An 18,680-nucleotide genomic window follows, 5' to 3' on the forward strand; every position below is an offset into this window, starting at 1 on the left:
AAACAGCAGGGCACATGGAACAAGGCCCCGGAGATAATAACCGATAATTTAGAAGTGTATTAGCTGTCACCAATATTAAAGGACCATTGCAATCAATACCTCGGAAAAAGGTACAGTGGGTTTAAAGTCTGAACAAGACACAACAGGCTTTTACCCATATGTGACATTTCCGAGGCTTACAGCACAAATGCAACATGTTCTGTTTGAAATATGACGAGCAAACAAAGAAAAATCTCTAATTGGGAATGAAGCTCTAAAATGCAGTAAAGCCTATCAAGTCACCTGCATAGATGATATCTGACAAATTCTGTATATGCTTCATACTAAGGATGCACGATTGATCGAAATTAAATCGCAAAGGCGATAAATCGCGATTAGGCAGAAGCTGCGATTGTCATGCATATCTTTCAGTGAAGCACGGTTCTGTGATCAGCAGTAAATCTCCATCCGAAGGCCAGAGGGTGCTCTCGCATAGGGCTGGACGATATGGCCAAAATTTATATCACGATATATTTCTTAATTTCGGTCGATACGGTATAATTCCGATATCGATATGAACACTATTAAAAAAGTCTCATAAAAATGGCCAAGATTGGCCACAACAGATGTCTTTACCTACAAACTTATGAAAAATTAATTTGCCAACTCTATGAAACCTACTCCTATAAAACTATATAATATTTTAGGAAAAAAATGGCGCAAGTAAATAAATGTTCACCTTTTATTGGTATTTAACCTTCATACAAACAAGAAATGTGAAATCACTGTCAAATATATTAATATTAATATTTTTTACTTCAAACTATAGGCTAACATACCAGTCAAAAGTTTTTGAACAGTAAGATTTTAATGTTTTTTAAAGAATTCTCTTCTGCTCACCAAGGTGAAGACTGGAGTAGAAAATGATGCTGAAAATTTAGCTTTGATCACATGAATAAATTACATTTTAAAATATATTCCAATAGAAAGCAGTTATTTTAAATAGTACAAATATTTCAAAATGTTACAGCTTTTGGTGCATTTTGGATCAAATAAATGCAGGCTTGGTGAGCAGAAGATAATTCTTTAAGAAACATTAAAAATCTTGCAGTTCAAAAACTTTTTTGACTGGTAGTGTAGGCTGATTATTCTAATAGATTGAAACGTGCATTAACCAGGATAACGAGTATGAAACATACTCCGAGTTGCTTCAGAAAACAAAAACAAAAAAAGCATGTTGCTGGAAATGGGTTTATTATTGAAAATGCAAACTGATTATGCAAACTGAAAATGCAAACAGCAGGAGGCGCTGTGAGAGCGGTGGAACTAATGGTTTCTCCAGTAATGGCTGTAAACAAAGCAGCTCCGCTCATGAACGCTACTTTATCAGATAAAAATGCCATCTAAACTATTCTGAAGACAGTCGGTTCCCTTCAGAGATACATCCATATAAAACACCCGCAACGTGTTTTGATTTTGAAACGTGCAGTGCTCATGTTTATTCAACGAAGTCAAACGGCACAAATAAATCAATGTATGGGAAACACTGGTAATGTATATCGAAATATCGGAAATGTGTTTAAAAATCATATCACCGTTATTGAAAAAAATGATATCGCGATACATATTGATATTGAATTATTGTCCGGCCCTACTCTCGCGCGGACACTCCAAATACACCTCGCAGAAGAAACCCAGGAAATGTCTTTTTTAGCGGTTGCTGAATAAACAGAAGATTTAACTGCTTTCATTAAACGTTACTAATAAACACACGACTACGACAATTTTATTATAATAAAATATATAATAATGCAATGCTAATCAACATAGCCTTTATCACTGCTTAGAATACTATGAAATATGTTGCGTGCCTTAATCTGTGTAAGAAGCCACATCATCTCACAGAAGGATTTATTTCAAACACTCGACTGACGTTATGAAGTGAGTTTGGATTCAAAACATGTTATTAAATGTGGTATTTTCACATGCTTTCAGATGGAGCAGCATTTACTACACAGAGCCGTAGTTCACTGAGAAGCTATGCAAACAGCTTTCATAATCGCAGAATGATTTCTTCGATTTCATAATCTCGCGATTAAATCGTCTGCGATTATGAACACGATTTTGCGTAGCTTGTCAGTGAACTATGGCTCTGTGTATTAAATGCTGCTCCATCTGAAAGCACGTGCAGGAGATTTACTACTAATCACAGAACCGGCTTTACTGGCAAGATGCGCATGACAATCACATTCGATTAATCGTGCAGCCCTACTTCATACTTTCATGACAAAGGTGACATTTGAATCAAAGTTAATTTAAACAAATCTACCCTTGCTAAGTGGTTGTACATATGTGTGGGTTTAATGTGTTTGTGCAGATATCGATGCACAAGTGATGACATATGATCAACTGACTGGCAAGTTGTTGGGCGATAGAATGTAAACCCTTAAGAACAAAGCACAGAATGTGTAACATTCTGAATCCTGCTTCTCTTAATGTACGCAGATTTAAATACAGACGTTGCGTTAAGTCAGACAACAGAACATTCTGGGATAAATCAGGACTTCTATTTTACCAAATTAAATTGTTCAATATTTCTAAACATTCTAAAAAACAAACTGATTAAAAAATAGATATATTTAAAGAAACATTTTAAAATAGCATTTCTATTTTTGAGATTTTCCTTATTTTACATACACTGCTTACTTTTATCTATCCAACACTCTGCCCACTTCAGTTGAAGTGCCAGCAGCCATAACAGTAAATTAGTGATTCATTAAGAGGTGATGTAATTGTGACACTGTCAGTTGCAGAGGTCATCACTAAGCTAGGGTGATCAGCAAAGGGGTAATTTAGTCAAAAGTGTAATGACGTCTGCAACATTGCATTAAATATTAACAGATGGAAAATACATTAGAGCTCTGCTTCACCTTTGAGTGGTCCATTATGCTTATATTAGTTCTATTCCCAGCATTATGACTGCAGGAATGCAGAGCACTGATGCACGTAGTCTCACAAGACCCCCATGAACCTAAATCTTGGTGTGACTAGAATGATTCACAATTTGAAATCACTGATTATATGGCATAATCTATTTTGTTAAATCACATACCGTCATGTCCAAAAGTCTGTGACTACACTGATAAGCTGAGATTCAAAATCTAATTAACATCTGGAAAAAAAACAACAACAGAAAGATAAAATATTTTGAAAAAAATGCATAGAAATTTACGTTTTTAAACAAACTTGTGAAGTTCATGTAGCTCGAGTGATAAAGGACAAAGGGAGACAATCCAAATAACTAATTTTACATATGACATTTATTGTGTTTATGATATAAGGTGAAATACAAATTGTGCATTACATTAGAAAAATGTTAAACATGAGCATTTCACTGGTCTCAGACTTTTAAACTGTATATAATAATTATAATAACTCATAAGTAATTCCATTTAAGCAGTTTTTCTAAACTAATAATAATAATGATAAATGTAACAAAATCTTTAAAAAATGCCTCAATTAAACTGACCGTTTATTGTTTAAAACCTCACATGTGCACACAAGTCACATATCTATGTCATTCATAAGCTAGTCTGGTCTGTCATTCCTTACTGATCTACTCAGTAGTTGAGCACACGTGTGTGATCATCATGAAGCGTCTCAATGATTCCTCGTAGTTTCGGATGACACAAGCTGCTTATAGAGTCAAACCCCCAAGGCTGCTGTAACACTATGTGATCACACCCAGACTCATCCTTCAGCAACTACAAGTTCAACAAGTATGGGCAAAAGTATGTATATTTATGATATGAAACATATGAAATATGTTTGAGTAGCTTATGAATTACTTATGGCATTCACGTATGTGTGTAAAACATTTTTCATACTTACACATTTGTTTTTCAGACCTCATCGAAAGCAGGAAATACAAAGTAAAATATTTGTATGCTTTTAATCTAGATCTCAATACATCACTGTATTTTAAGTGTGCATGCTGAAAGAAGTATCTCGCCAGGATTTCAGTAGAGGGAGCTCTTCACAATACAATAAATGATCACACACGACTGAAATGTTTCACGTCTATCAAGACATTTTTACCAGCTCTTTCAGAACAAAACCAGACCAACAAATCAAGGAAAGTGACTCTCAGACTGGGAGTAGAAAGAAAAGCATACACTTTTCTTGTGTTTATACAAACAATGTCCAAGATTTGTTTCACATATGAGGTAGATGAGCCAGTGACAGGGTGACCTTCTTTTTGACTGAAAACACACACTCGTTTTGTCAAAAGCAATGAAGGGAGAGCTGGGTTATGAATTTGAACCCAGTTAAAGCTGCTACATGTCATACCAAAACCTGGAGGCTCAACAGAGGGACTGACTGTTGACCTAAAGTTTGGAAATGCTTTTAGTTGCTCGTAACCTCTGCGACCTTGCAAATAATACACACCCGGTGTTATACTCGTGGATGCACTCATTCAAAATTCAAGCTAACAGCACAGATGAAAGGCAAAAATGCTATTTAAAAATAAGGCAACGTAAAATAACTTAAGGTGTAAATATTAGTGGGCATATTTTCATTACAATCTTTGCAAAATTCACTTATTAAAAATAACCTCATTCTGGTTGGCCAATCGTGGCATTCTGCTGTCAAATATTTTTGTATCATGGGCCGCTAATCCAGTTGTTCTCAACATTTTTGACTCCAAGGCCCTCACTGTCCACAACAAGTAGATTACTACAGTAGAATATTACAATTTCTACCTGATCAAATATTTTAGATCAAATAACTAGAAAATTGTATCTTCATAAAAAGAATAAAAATGCCTAAGGAATTAAAAGATTGTTACATAATTACACTTTAAATATTCTTCAAAGAAAAATAAACTGTTGAGGGGGTGAATTTAAATAAACATTACCTTGATTTTAGTTTTTTATCTTATTTTAATGCTTGTTTTATTTTAATTTTAAATCAAGTTATCTTGAGGCCCCTTGGTTGAGAACCAATACGCTAAACTGTATATTTTTATTCATACAGCTGTATATACAGTACATAAAGCACACATCTGTACATAAACTGTCAGATCTAATGCAAGTTACTTAGTTTTTTTATTTTATTAAAATTTTTATTTTTCATCAATTTTACTTATTTAAATGTTCTTCTTTCTCTCGTGTTATATATGTACATTATGTATGCATGTACCCAGAGGTCCTGGTTACCACAATCCCTTATAAATGTAGCTGCTGATGTGAACGCAATTGTACAAAATCGTGGAAGTGAACTGCTATTAATGACGTATTATTTGATATATAGCGAATAAAGCTCATTCTGATTCAGACATCTTCTTCTTATACTGGGCTAGTTTCATGGCTCTCAAAGCACTCTACAGTTTATTTATTCTCACAATATATAATATATAATATAATACTTCAAATTAAAATCAATATTTCAAGTCCATATATTAATTCATTAGGTAAATAGCTGTGTAAAAAGCAAGATAATACACAGATAGATAGTCATAATTGCAAAATATTCCCTTCAGGATGGTCTGATTGCCCTGTGAGGGTATATTTTGTGACACTGCCATACATGATCTCTTATGTAAAGTTAAACTAAGACTAGAAGTACAGAAAATTAGTGTGCTGAATTTTTTTTTAAATGACTGGCATTATTGACCACTGTGAGATTAAGAACAAAAAGTTAGTGGAATAAATTATTTTGAGGGTAACAATCACCGTCTGTGCTAACAAACCACTAATTAACAAGCATCAATACTAGGGAAAAAAACCCATGACAACAGAATCGATCACAAGAAGCTTCTTCATTGTTTATGGCACTGGTAAGTGTGTGTGGACACCTGTGTGTCTGTGTGTGTGCATGCAACGTGTCCCAGAGCTCCTGGGAAACTGCTGGGCTTAATGTGCGTGTGTGTATTTGAATGTGAGTGTGAGTGTGTGAGAAGCACCAGCGCAAGGGAACAGGAGTTCCGTGTCCCAGAGCTCCTGGGAAACTGCTGGGCTTAATGTGCGTGTGTGTATTTGAATGTGAGTGTGAGTGTGAGTGTGTGAGAAGCACCAGCGCAAGGGAACAGGAGTTAATTAGAGAACAACACGACTGGTCACACTGGCACTGGTCCAAACTGGCTGACTGCCAGTGCTGCTTCCATTCCATTACCCCCCACCCCACCCCCCCACACACCCTCATCCTCTCAACAGTGTGCAGCTCTGCAGCGAGCTCAGCTGACATAATGAGATGTGTAAGCTAATATGAAGAGCTGATCTTTGTCTTTCCTTGATGGAGTTCCTCCTAATGGGATTTGCCCATGTACTTGAGCTGACGGACTGGATTAAGTGGCAGTGAGTTGAGCATGTACTGGCAGAGCTAAGTGTTATTTTACAGGACCAATGTAGGGTGCCCCTTTAACTCCCATGTGGGAGGTGTGAGAAATAGGGATGTTCCAATCAAGTTTTTTGTGCCCCCGATCTGATCTGAATCATTGAATATTGAGTATCTGCCGATACCATGTCCCGATCCGATACTTGTATATTCTTTGTGTTTGGTGCACAATTCAAATACATTAAAGTTATTAAAATCAATCCAATGTTTGTGAAGAGAGTAAAAGTAATATGTGTGTGTATATAGGATGGGTTATTTATATATATATATTCTATGGTCTGTCTGAATACTCGATTCTGATTGACTGGCAGGTATGCATTAAAACCGTTTAATGCACAGGTAGTTCCAAGTCACTTTAATCACCGTTCTATATTAATGCGCTGCTTTAATTAACGCACACACACACACATCACTCTCACAGAGAGAGAGAGAGATCGGAGATCCCGCTGCGCACACATGAACGTTCTGGAGTAGGCCAACATAAACTTGTCAACGCTGCCCCATGACTTTTATTAATAAAACCGCTTAGATACTGGATCACTGCATTATATTCCTCAGCAACGAGGAGGTAAAATCTCTGTTTAAGTAGGCTAACTAAACTCACAACTTCAATGTTTGTAGAGAGAGACGCACAGACGCAGGTAATTCACACACACTACTGTCATCTTTCTCTCTCTCTCGATCAAATAAATGCTATAATTCAATCAAATAAATGTGATCTAACTGCACTATTTCATCTCTGTGTCTGATTTGAAGCGGACAGAATGCTAGCGCTAACAAGCCGTAACTGATGAAAATAACCATAATTTTTACACATTCGGTCAAATATTGCACTGCAAAGAGCAATACTAGTTTTAACTTGTCTGTAACTTGGCAAATGACCATGGAATAAGCGGGAAAATCAACGTGTTCTTTGTCTCTTTGCGTCAGAGGTTCTTTGCCTCCCCATTGTGCATTTAAAATCCTTTAATGCACGGCAAACCACTGATTATCCCTTACACACACGCACACATATACATATATATATATATATATACATTTCTGTAACTACATTTATAATTACACTGTTGACCAATCCCTTACACCTTAACCCACCCTTAAAGCTACCCAAACCACTAAACCTGTCCCTAACCTTACCCGTATCCCACCTCAATAGCAGCAAAAGTTTTTGCAATACAATATGAACACAATAAGTACATTGTACTTATTTTTTGATGTAGGTACATAGTAGTTAAGGCCACTTAATATAAAGTGGGACCGAATTTTTCATATAAATATATATATATATATATATATATACACACATATATACTGTATATACAGTATATATATATTAAATATCAAAAACAAAAAAAAAAAATTCGGATGCAAGCATCAAAACAATGCCCTACCATACTGCAATGCATCAAAGCAGTCAATCCAACACAGTCAAGAATAACAAAGAGGTTGCCACCGTTTAGTAAACTGTGAACTAGCTTTGGCTCTTCCTGTTGACTTGAATGGTGATGCTTCCCGTTTGTCAGTTGAAGGCCTTTCATTTTTAACCAGAAACGTGCATGCTGCTTTTCTGATGCTCACTAAAGTTTTCCCTGTCTTTTTCCCGTGTCACTTCAAATGTTTCCATTTGAATCGTTGTTACCAAAGGCGAGACATGTGAAGAAAAAATAAATGATCAGTTGTGGGACTATATTCTGTCATAAATCGCATACCATTCATTGCTGAACTTTCTACCGTCCGTTACTGGAAATGAAATTAAATTACTGGTTGATATGTCCCGATCTCAATAAAGTTTACACATGCTTTTGGTCCGTGAATTAGATCTCACTCGGGATGCGCGTTGTCTGTGGAGGTTTGTCCAGGACCGGTTCCAGAATTAAATCAACATATTTTATGTTCCGTCCATTGCCAATCACTGCTATTTCGAGAGTGAATCCCGCATAAATATGCGGATGTCATTCCCCAAACTTTGCAGGATGTAGCCTATGTGTCCGAAAAACTAAAGTTTCATACAAATTCTGAATGGATTATACCCTAGAAAGTGCGCAAAGCACGCTCCCTTTATCACTAAGGGTGCTTTCACACTAGCACTTTTGGTGCGCACCTGGGTTCGATTGACGTCAGAGTTCGGCTCGTTTGGATGATGTGAACGCTGTCTTCCGAACTCGGGTGCACACCCGTGAACCGTACCCGGGTCCGCTTAAAAAGGGTGGACTCCGGTACGGTTCGCTGCTGATGTGAATGCAATTGTACAAAATCGTGGAAGTGAACTGCTATTAATGACGTATTATTTGATAAAAATGTGTGTTTGTGTGTGTGTTCCGTTATGTACCGAAGCTTTGTAAACAAAACAAACTTTTAAAAAACGTAAATATATAAAAGTGCAGAGAGCAATGTTATGCATTTGCCGCCTTCTCCTGCGCCGTCATTACTAAGCAATGGGGTAAACAGCTCCTGGCTTGATGACGCAAACGAACCGCGCGGTTCGGACCCAAATAAAATAATACGAACGCAGTCCAGCGGGGGCAGGAGCAATCGAACTCGGGTTCGGACCAGGCAAGCGAACCAAATGTGAAAGCACCCTAAAAAGCGTCACTCATCTTCGTTCATCGCGATCTTACAAAGTTCTGTTATAATAAATGAAGCTCACTCAACTGCACAATGAATCTCTTATTGACATCGCGTCTGCACTTAGTCATGAGATGATTCACGAGCGTGCAAAACTGCACTTAAAAACTGCGACGCTTTCAGCGGTGAGTGAATTCTGACAAACCGTTTCTAATTGGCCATTGCGTTTAAGAAATCAACAGATATGTCTGTGATTGGTTACATTGCTCAATGCTGCAAAAACACGTTGAGGGTATTTAGCGCTTGGCTAAGTGCTCCAATTGCAGCGGGGCCGACATCAGGTATTCAATGACTAACAATTGGGGGGCGGCTAATGTCCCCCATGTATATATACATGCATATACATATATTAGGGATGCACGATATTACCGGAATGGAATCGGCTGATAAAGGCTTAAACTGCAAACAATTTGAAAAAAGTTATGCCGAGGTGCCTTGCCAATAAGACGAATAGCTCACATGTGCTCAGGGTGTGGTAGCGATAAGATCACGTCAGCAGTGTGGTCATTCCTGAAGTGAAGAACTTTTGCCTGAATGATTCACTGTTTTGGATCGCCACATTTAATCTGAGAATGCAAGTACAGAACGCCGCATTCGGTGTGCTATAGTGTTAACAGTTAACAGTGGCAGCCTCCCCTGCATCCTAACGCCTGGCCGGTAAGGCGTTTCAATCTTTTAGTTTTACTTAGGGGGGTACTGTTGGCCTACTTGTAATAAAATGAAAGTAAAATACACAAACATCATTAAGATACTTGTGTTTCTGAATATTTAAAGCAGTAATTGATGTCATAAAATCAGGAGTCTGTTTTGATTTAAAGGTCAGAAGCTATAGCTTACATGAATTAAAAAACCACAAACATGACACCTGTAAATTAAGTAATTGAATAAATAGATTTATTCATTAATATCTAAACATATTTTTTGTACATATTTTTTTCAAATGGATTATGAAAACTTAAATACAAGAAGCTCTAAAAGATTTTTTTGAATTTTTAATGAATGTTATGTTAAACATGAATGTGAATGTTAAATCCACAAATAAAATGTTAAGGTTTCAACTGCATCTGTCCGGGGGGGAAAAACAGAATAGACTGATTTATTATATTTGATTGATTTTATTCCAATGTACTCTCAATAAATGAGTTTTTGCTCAAAACTAACCAAAATTAAAAATTATTTGTTTATAATTTCAGGAGAGACTTGGTGTTGTTTTAAAACAACGTGAAATATATATCGGTATCGACATCGGCTATCAGCCAAAATGATTTGAAAATAATCGGCATATCAGATATCGGTAAAAATCTAATATTGTGCATCCCTAATATATATATATACAGTATTAGGAATGTCATAATTTTCAATATAATTTTGAACCGTTCGGTGCCACATCCACGGTTCAATACGTGCTTGTGAATTGTGTTTTTTTCCCGTTTGCTTTTAAATAATTTGAATGCATTTTGTATGTGCCCGTGATTTCACGTGCTGAGATGAGGAAACGCCTCCCTGCTTATAATGTGCATTTGAAAAAGCAACACACGCCAAAACATCTTCCGCTGTAATGACCTATAATGAGAAGCGTTTCTAAACCTGCTGTCCAACAAAGCATTATAACATGTTTTTTACTCCACAGCATCAGTCGAATGTTAGAAATAACTCCAATCCATCCTATTTTGGGTAAAAACTGAAAAAATAATGCTTCTCTCACACGAAAAAATAAAAATAAAAATTAATGTCTTTTTTTCCAGTGTACAAACATTTTTTGTTGTTAATTTGTTTTAAAAATCACATTTTAAATCGCAAAAAAACACTCTGATGTGCCAAGTTATCAGAACCGAACCAAAAATCATGGTTAAAAAAAACGAGGTTTGTACTGAACCGTGGCTAACTGTATTTTTGCATCACTATATATACAGTATATATATATATATACTGATATAAACTTCTTGTATTTTATATGTACAATAAGCAGAATAATTGCAACATAAAGGTAAAGTGGCGATATGGTTAGAAAGTATGAAGCTCGTGGAGTCAGAATGCCAGTCTGTCCATCAAATCCGAAGCAAGACGCAACCCATAGCAACGCATTATAACAACGACGTCTCAGATAGTCTGAAAGCAGATAAAGTAAATGATAAATTAATGAGTGATCATTACAAAAGTGCGTATCAAATACACCGAACACGGAAGCTACTGGAAGGCGAATACTGCCACCTACTGCACATCACCGGCATAAGAGCTGACGTAAAATAAGGATCGGACTTAGGAGTAGGGTTGGGTATCATTTGGGTTTTTTCGATACCGGTGCCAAATCGATACTTTTAAAATGGTTCCGGTGCCTAAACCGATACTTATTAAAAAAATAACGCTTTGTCTATGAGATTGCAAAAGACGTCTGAAGTTGCTCTGCCTGACCTCAAGTTCCACAGAGATTATGTACTTGCCATTAAAGTGTCTCTAAGTATGTAAAGTAAAGCAAGCATCTCATCTCATTATCGGCTGTAAAAAGGCAACTGAATAAGACTCTTTTTCAGTCTTTGCATCTGCTATTTTGTCAGATCTGCTTCTGATAATTTTACCTTTGACATGAATGAAATTCACTGTGCTAGAGCCACAGTTTGGCCTCATTTACTTGTAGGGTTAAAAGAAATATAAAAGGGAATGTGGGTTGTTTGACAGAATTTAAGACACTTTAATGGCAAACCCCCATGGTGCATTTAAGGGATTAGGCTGAAAACTGCTCAGAACTCACATTTCGCTCTTTAATTACAAGTGAAAAACACATCTTCATAGTCACTCAAGCAGAGCCCTATGAATTACACATCATGCGACCAGGATGGTTTCTGTGTGTGTGTTTTCCCTCAATATTTTAATGTAAAAGCATGTATCCATCCATCAAAGGTTTGTCTTTTCTCGTGGCAGTACACGGTCCCGGATTACAGTGAGTGGCTTTATTTTCTAACCTGATTTGAGAAGACGTATAGAGAATTTAAAGGCCTGAACTGAAGGCCATTACATACTGGATGTATCAGCTTACACATACAGTATCAGACAGGGGTGATTGTTGGCTTTTTCTTAAAACTCTTAAAAGCAATAGGCCCATAAAATCTATAGTGATGACCGAGGAGCAACTGATAAAGCTTTATTATACAGAATAAAATCTGAATCCAGTATGTACCATATAACCGAACTGTACATTGCATTCTTAATTACTCATTAACTATATAAAGCAATAAAAGATGCTTTTGAAATATCACAGGCCTTTTGTGGTGTATCCATTTGTCTGGTGTTCTAAATATGTAAAATAAAGAGGTGTATATTTTGATATGGTGTTGAGAATGGAATGTATACTAGTCACAGCCGCAGACAGTCCGTTTAATGAATGTCTGGTGGATTATACACACAAAACTGGAAAGCTTGTATGATCTGGCAAGCTCTAATCTGATTGACTGGCTTTATGCACTGGCTTTTTGACTGGCTTTTATATCTGTTTTTTCAGTCCTCTTGGAAACCAAGACACATTTACAAGGTACTGAACTGATCAAATAAATGCTTCTGAGGAAGAACTAATCACTGGATTTGCCCAAGTTGATCATATTAGAGGCATCTAATCTAAGTAATGGCTCTGAAATAATCAGTATTTAACCTATTACCTTAGGAAGGTCAGAAATTCTCATGACACATTTAGTTTTCACACAAAAGTTTCAGTTTTGCCTTTTCAATTATCTATCTATATATATCTCTATCTACCATGGTGGAAATTCACCTATAAGATGAATTCAGGCCATGGGATCTGTCTATGTTTGCCATCTATGGTAGCCTTTCTTAACATATACCTCAGAGAGCTACCAAAGTGAGCTCTAAAATACAGAGCATTTATTCAGTAAAATTAATCATTTATCACTGAACAAAAACTTTAAAAACTGACTGGATAAACAAATGGACAGATTACAATACTCTTTTACTACTTCCAGTTACTACTTTTACTACTTCCATCTTCATACTCCTTTGTCTTCATCAACATCCCAAAATGTGCCTACCACATCCTTGTAAATATTTCTAATTGGAAACATTTTATCTCACAGCATTTGGCTACAGAAAGCAGATTAGAATTGAAACATGACAGAAAGAGATAAGAAGTACATTTCCCAAAATATTGATTTACACACACACACACACACACACACACACACACACACACAACACACACACACATATGTCAAAACAAACAGTGTATAAAATAAAAAAGCTAAAACTTAAACATAAATAATGTTACATACGTCACACACATATTTAATAGAAAAAATATACATATAATATATACAGTATATAATAGAATAATTAACGTAACGATATGTGCACGTCTACACTGTTAAAAATTGTGTGTTAATAAAAAGTGTGAAATTACAGTATATTCCAGGTTAATAATTGTATTACTTTCACAGTGGGACTTCTCTTGTATCTAACTGCACTCTCAGAAATTTCTTGTAAACAAACAGCATCATACTGTGTTTCTACAGTGCATGTCAGGGCTGAATGCTAAGGATTTTTTTCTACTGGCCCGATCGGGCCAGTGGTTCAAATTATTACTTGCCCTGCCAACATTTTCACTGGCCCTGCCGCAAAAAAAATAAAATGGTTGGCTTTATCATTGTTTTTGATCTATGTTATCTTTTATTCTAATAAATAAGCTTATATGACACCAATATTTTAGATACCAATTAAATTTTCCAATTCTCGATTTCAATTTCGATACAACAGCAAAAACTGCCTGACAAGTATAAAGTTCAATCATTATTAAAGATAAGCGAACAGTAAGTAAATAAGAACAAATTAACAAATTACAAGCAATAGCACAACTAAATATATAGAACAAAGATACAAATGAAATTATGCTTTAGGTTTTTTTTGTTTGTAGGTGTTCAGGTACAGAAATCGAATAATCACATCTAAAATACAAAAAAAAAAAATATATATAGTTGCCTTTATCATTTTTTTTGGTCCATGTTATCTTGTATTCTAATAAATAAGCTTATATGACACCAATATTTTAGATACAAATTCAATTTTACAATTCTCGATTTCAATTTCGATTCAACAGCCAAAACTACTAGCCTGACAAATATAAAGTTCAATCATTATTAAAGACAAGTGAACAGTCAGTAAATAAGAACAAATTACAAGCAATAACACCACTGAATATATAGAACAAAGATAAAAATGAAATGATTACAAATGATAGGATTTTATGTAGGGCTGCCCTCGACTAAGGATTTTTCTGGTCGACTAGTAGTCGTTCATTTGAAGCATTAGTCGACTAATCGCACGTTTATTAATAAACCATTTAAATCATTATAATGAGCCTTTAATTGCATACACAGCCAAATAAGCGCTCAAGTATGCATAAAGCTTGCCACAGCGCACCGGCAGAAGTAATGTTTATGAATGTTTCAGGGAAAAATAGTAAGGAGACTGCATTAACATTTTAATAATTTGATAAACTAGTGCTTTCTTTGTTTTCCGATTAAGAGATGAAGTCGGCTACACTGACTCCACAGTAGGGATGCAACGATTATAGATTTTGTTGGTACGATTATTGTCAGAGGAATAATCACGGTTTTACGATTATGACGATTATTATGCATTTATTCATTTCCCAACATTACTAATGTATAAAATCACGTGAACACTCTTTAGATATTAAAGTGTTATTTATTGCTGGCTTTTGAAACAGAAATAACACCGTAACCAACAATACAACACAAATTAATAATAAACAAAAGTCCATCGCTCCCTTTTGGAATTAAAAAAAGGTGACCTCTGCTCTGTAAACATCCATGACGGTATTTCTCTTTTGAAAATAACAAATGGAAATAGATCACAAAAGTATTTAATGTTTTCAGTTTCTTTACATTTCTTTTGGACCTGGGGTTTGAATTTGGAAACATGGTGGGAAAAAAAATCTTAATAATATTACAACAGGGATAGTAAATAACAAAGTTAATGAAGTAGCCTATTATTAATATACAACTAATATTAACTTTATTTGTCCCACACGGGAAACTGTTACTAATGATGGAAATAAACTGAAATATTAATCAACTGTCATCCATACGAATTCATTTGAATAATCTTTATAATAATAATAAAATAAGAAAATCATGTCTATTATTTTGGTTTGTGAGATCGGAGATCACGCTGCGCACGTGTACAAACATTCAGGAGGACACAAACTTCTTGAGAATGCTGCCCCGTGACTTTTATTAATAAAATAGATTAAATAGCCTACTGGAGAAACACACAGACGCAGGTAGGCTAATTCACACAGGCAACTGTCACCTCTCTCTCTCTTTCTCTAATAATTAATTCAAGTAGCTAAATGTTATAATTAATTTGAATAAATGTGATCTTACGGCACTATTTCATCTTTTTCTGATCTGAAACGAGCTGTAGCTTCGCGTCAGGTGGTTCTTGCCTTCACCTCGTGCATTAAAATCATTCAATGTACAGCTAGCCGTGCATTAGCCTATCCCTTATGTATTCGCTCTTTAGCAGCAGTTTTTTGCAGCAATATTTAAATGACACCCTGGTCATTCTTGGTGTAGCCTACCCAAAATGGTCCCACACTAACGACAGGCATTTCTCTGGTGGAAATAAAGCTTAATCTAATGCATGTAGTAGCCTCCGTGCCTCTGATAAGCACGTCATTTTAAGCTGGTGCACCGCTAGTGTAACTTTGTTTTCGTTTTGCGCAAGCTGCAACAGTTCCGTTCCGTGTAACAGAAACACTCGGTTTAGCGGAACCTTTACGATTAATTAACCATGACGTTTTAAAGCGCGGTTAATCGCGAAACCGGTTAATCGCTGCATCCCTACTCCACAGTAGTGGATGCACCTGTATTAATGTTTCATACGGATTACATAATCTGAGAATTTGTTTTCCATTTGAATTGGTTCATTTGAAAGTAGACATTTCACTCTCAATAGATACATTTTTAATGTCTGTAAGGTAAAGATATACACAGAGTTTCGCGTTTAAGTTCACAGACCGAGACGGCAGAAAGCGCATCATGTTTGCTTTCATTATTTTACAGAAGTGCGGTATTGTGAGTGCACACAAGTAAACGTAGAGCCTTTACAGATTTGAAAGATGCATTACTCTTATCTGTATGACCAAAAATTACGGAGTAGCCTATTTTAAGAGCAAGTGAGCGCACCGGCGCCTCCATCTGTCCTACAGTGAGCGCTAATGTTCAGCTTCCACACAGACACTTGAATATAGCGCACATTTCTCTAGGTTAACATTAGATTGAGCGGCCATGTAAAGTTGCTAATACTTACATATTTCAGATGATAAGCCATATTTGAGAGGTCAATGAATGATAGTCGAGCGTTTGGATGTCCTGCCCGTCGATGTACTGTATTACCATAGACTAGCCGTTAACGATCTATCCGTCACGGACTGCATGACTTCGTCCGTGGATTTTTTTTTGTTCTGCGACTAAGCGACTAATAAAATTTTGGTCAATCAAGCCTCTTCTGGTCGACTAACGATTAGTCGACTATTAGGGGGAGCCCTAATTTTATGTTTGTAAGTGTTCAGGTACAGAAATTGAATAATCACATATAAAATAACATTTGCATATTCTTCATATTCTGTTGCACCTTGATTTTTCATAGCCATTTGAAATTAGTGGTAACCACTGCATTTTAATCATGAATTGATCAAAAAAAAAAAGAGATTATACACACTTGTAGCATGTGCAATATTTGATTTAAATTAGACTGTATAATTTCAAAATTTGAAGCAAAAACTGCATGAAACCGAAACAGCAGACGGGCTGAATGAGACACATTTTCACTCTTTGACAGCAGGTGGCACTTATGGAACAGCAGCGTTTACTTGGTTACTGCTGTACACAAAGCAGCACTGTCCACTACTTTAAATGCATTCTACCGAGCCAAGATGAAAAGAAATCGCCATGTAAACTTGTCTGAAAACAGTCAGTTCCCCTCAGAAACACATCCATATTAGGGATGTTCATTTCGGTTATGTTAACGATCTTTCGTCACGGACTGCATGACTTCGTCCGTGGATTTTTTTTTTGTTCTGCGACTAAGCGACTAATAAAATTTTGGTCAATCAAGCCTCTTCTTGTCGACTAACGATTAGTCGACTATTAGGGGGCAGCCCTAATTTTATGTTTGTAAGTGTTCAGGTACAGAAATTGAATAATCACATATAAAATAACATTTGCATATTCTTCATATTCTGTTGCACCTTGATTTTTCATAGCCATTTGAAATTAGTGGTAACCACTGCATTTTAATCATGAATTGATCAAAAAAAAAAAGAGATTATACACACTTGTAGCATGTGCAATATTTGATTTAAATTAGACTGTATAATTTCAAAATTTGAAGCAAAAACTGCATGAAACCGAAACAGCAGACGGGCTGAATGAGACACATTTTCACTCTTTGACAGCAGGTGGCACTTATGGAACAGCAGCGTTTACTTGGTTACTGCTGTACACAAAGCAGCACTGTCCACTACTTTAAATGCATTCTACCGAGCCAAGATGAAAAGAAATCGCCATGTAAACTTGTCTGAAAACAGTCAGTTCCCCTCAGAAACACATCCATATTAGGGATGTTCATTTCGGTTATTTTTCCTAACCGACGCTCGTTAACCGATTATTAAAGGGATAGTTCACCCAAAAATGAAAATTCGGTCATTAATTACTCACCCTCATGTCGTTCCAAACCTGTAAGACCTTCTTTCATCTTCGGAACACAAATTAAGATATTTTTGATGGAATCTGACAGCTCTCTGACCCTCCCATAGACAGTAAGGGTACTCCCACGATCAACGTCCAGAAACATAGCAAGGAGATCTCTTTTTAAAATTTTTATCATATTAATCGGTCAAAATTCTTACGGTCGGTTAACCGGTTAAAATGAACATCCCTAATTCATATAAAATTCAATATTTAGGATTTTCTTCCTATATTTCGCGCATCGTGAACCATGATCTTGCTCTGCCTGCTACAGTATTTTCTCCTCTTTGCGTCCGTCTTCAGCGTCGCTGGCCTCTGTTAACAGCCATTTACAGACTAAATATAATATTAACGTAATACCGTAATACTTAAAAATTATTGCGATACAATTTGCATGCAAGTACAGAACAGAAATAGAAATAAAACAAAAAATGCCTGGTTGCCTGGTCCATCTCTACTCCACTGTATAAATTAAATATAGATTAATCATTGTTAAAGCTACAAAGTTACTTTCCAAGATGGGTATTTTGACACATTTTTGTATAGGGTTGGGTACCGAACTCGGTACTTTTAAGGGTACCGACCGAATTGCGTCGGTACTACAGATTACCGATTCATGTTAAATCAATCGGTGCCAAATTTCGCATACGCTACAGAGAGAGAAAGAGAGATCCTGTGACATGATGTCACGCCTGCAACTCATTCAAATAACACATAGGGCAAGCCGAAATTTTCTGAAGTATGGTTACATTTCTAGGGCCATATGGTTTCTGCAAAAACGCGGACGGGATCACGGAGTCCATTCATAAAAACGTTATTTACTCTATAGTGTGGAATGCCACAGAATTCATAAATTTTGGATGAATAAATCAAAAGTAGCCACTGCCACTTAATTCGAATCGC

The 18,680-nt window shown here is 36.1% G+C and overlaps 1 protein-coding gene across 1 annotated transcript in view; it reads right to left on the reverse strand.

Annotated features, from left to right (window-relative positions):
• The window catches only part of arid3c (AT rich interactive domain 3C (BRIGHT-like)), a 115,456-nt gene that overhangs the window by 30,234 nt on the left and 66,542 nt on the right, over window positions 1-18,680 (reverse strand). The window lies entirely within an intron of this gene.

Source organism: Sinocyclocheilus grahami, unplaced genomic scaffold (assembly GCF_001515645.1).
Source record: "Sinocyclocheilus grahami isolate Dianchi unplaced genomic scaffold, SAMN03320097.WGS_v1.1 scaffold317.1, whole genome shotgun sequence".
In the NCBI taxonomy this organism is placed as follows: domain Eukaryota; kingdom Metazoa; phylum Chordata; class Actinopteri; order Cypriniformes; family Cyprinidae; genus Sinocyclocheilus; species Sinocyclocheilus grahami.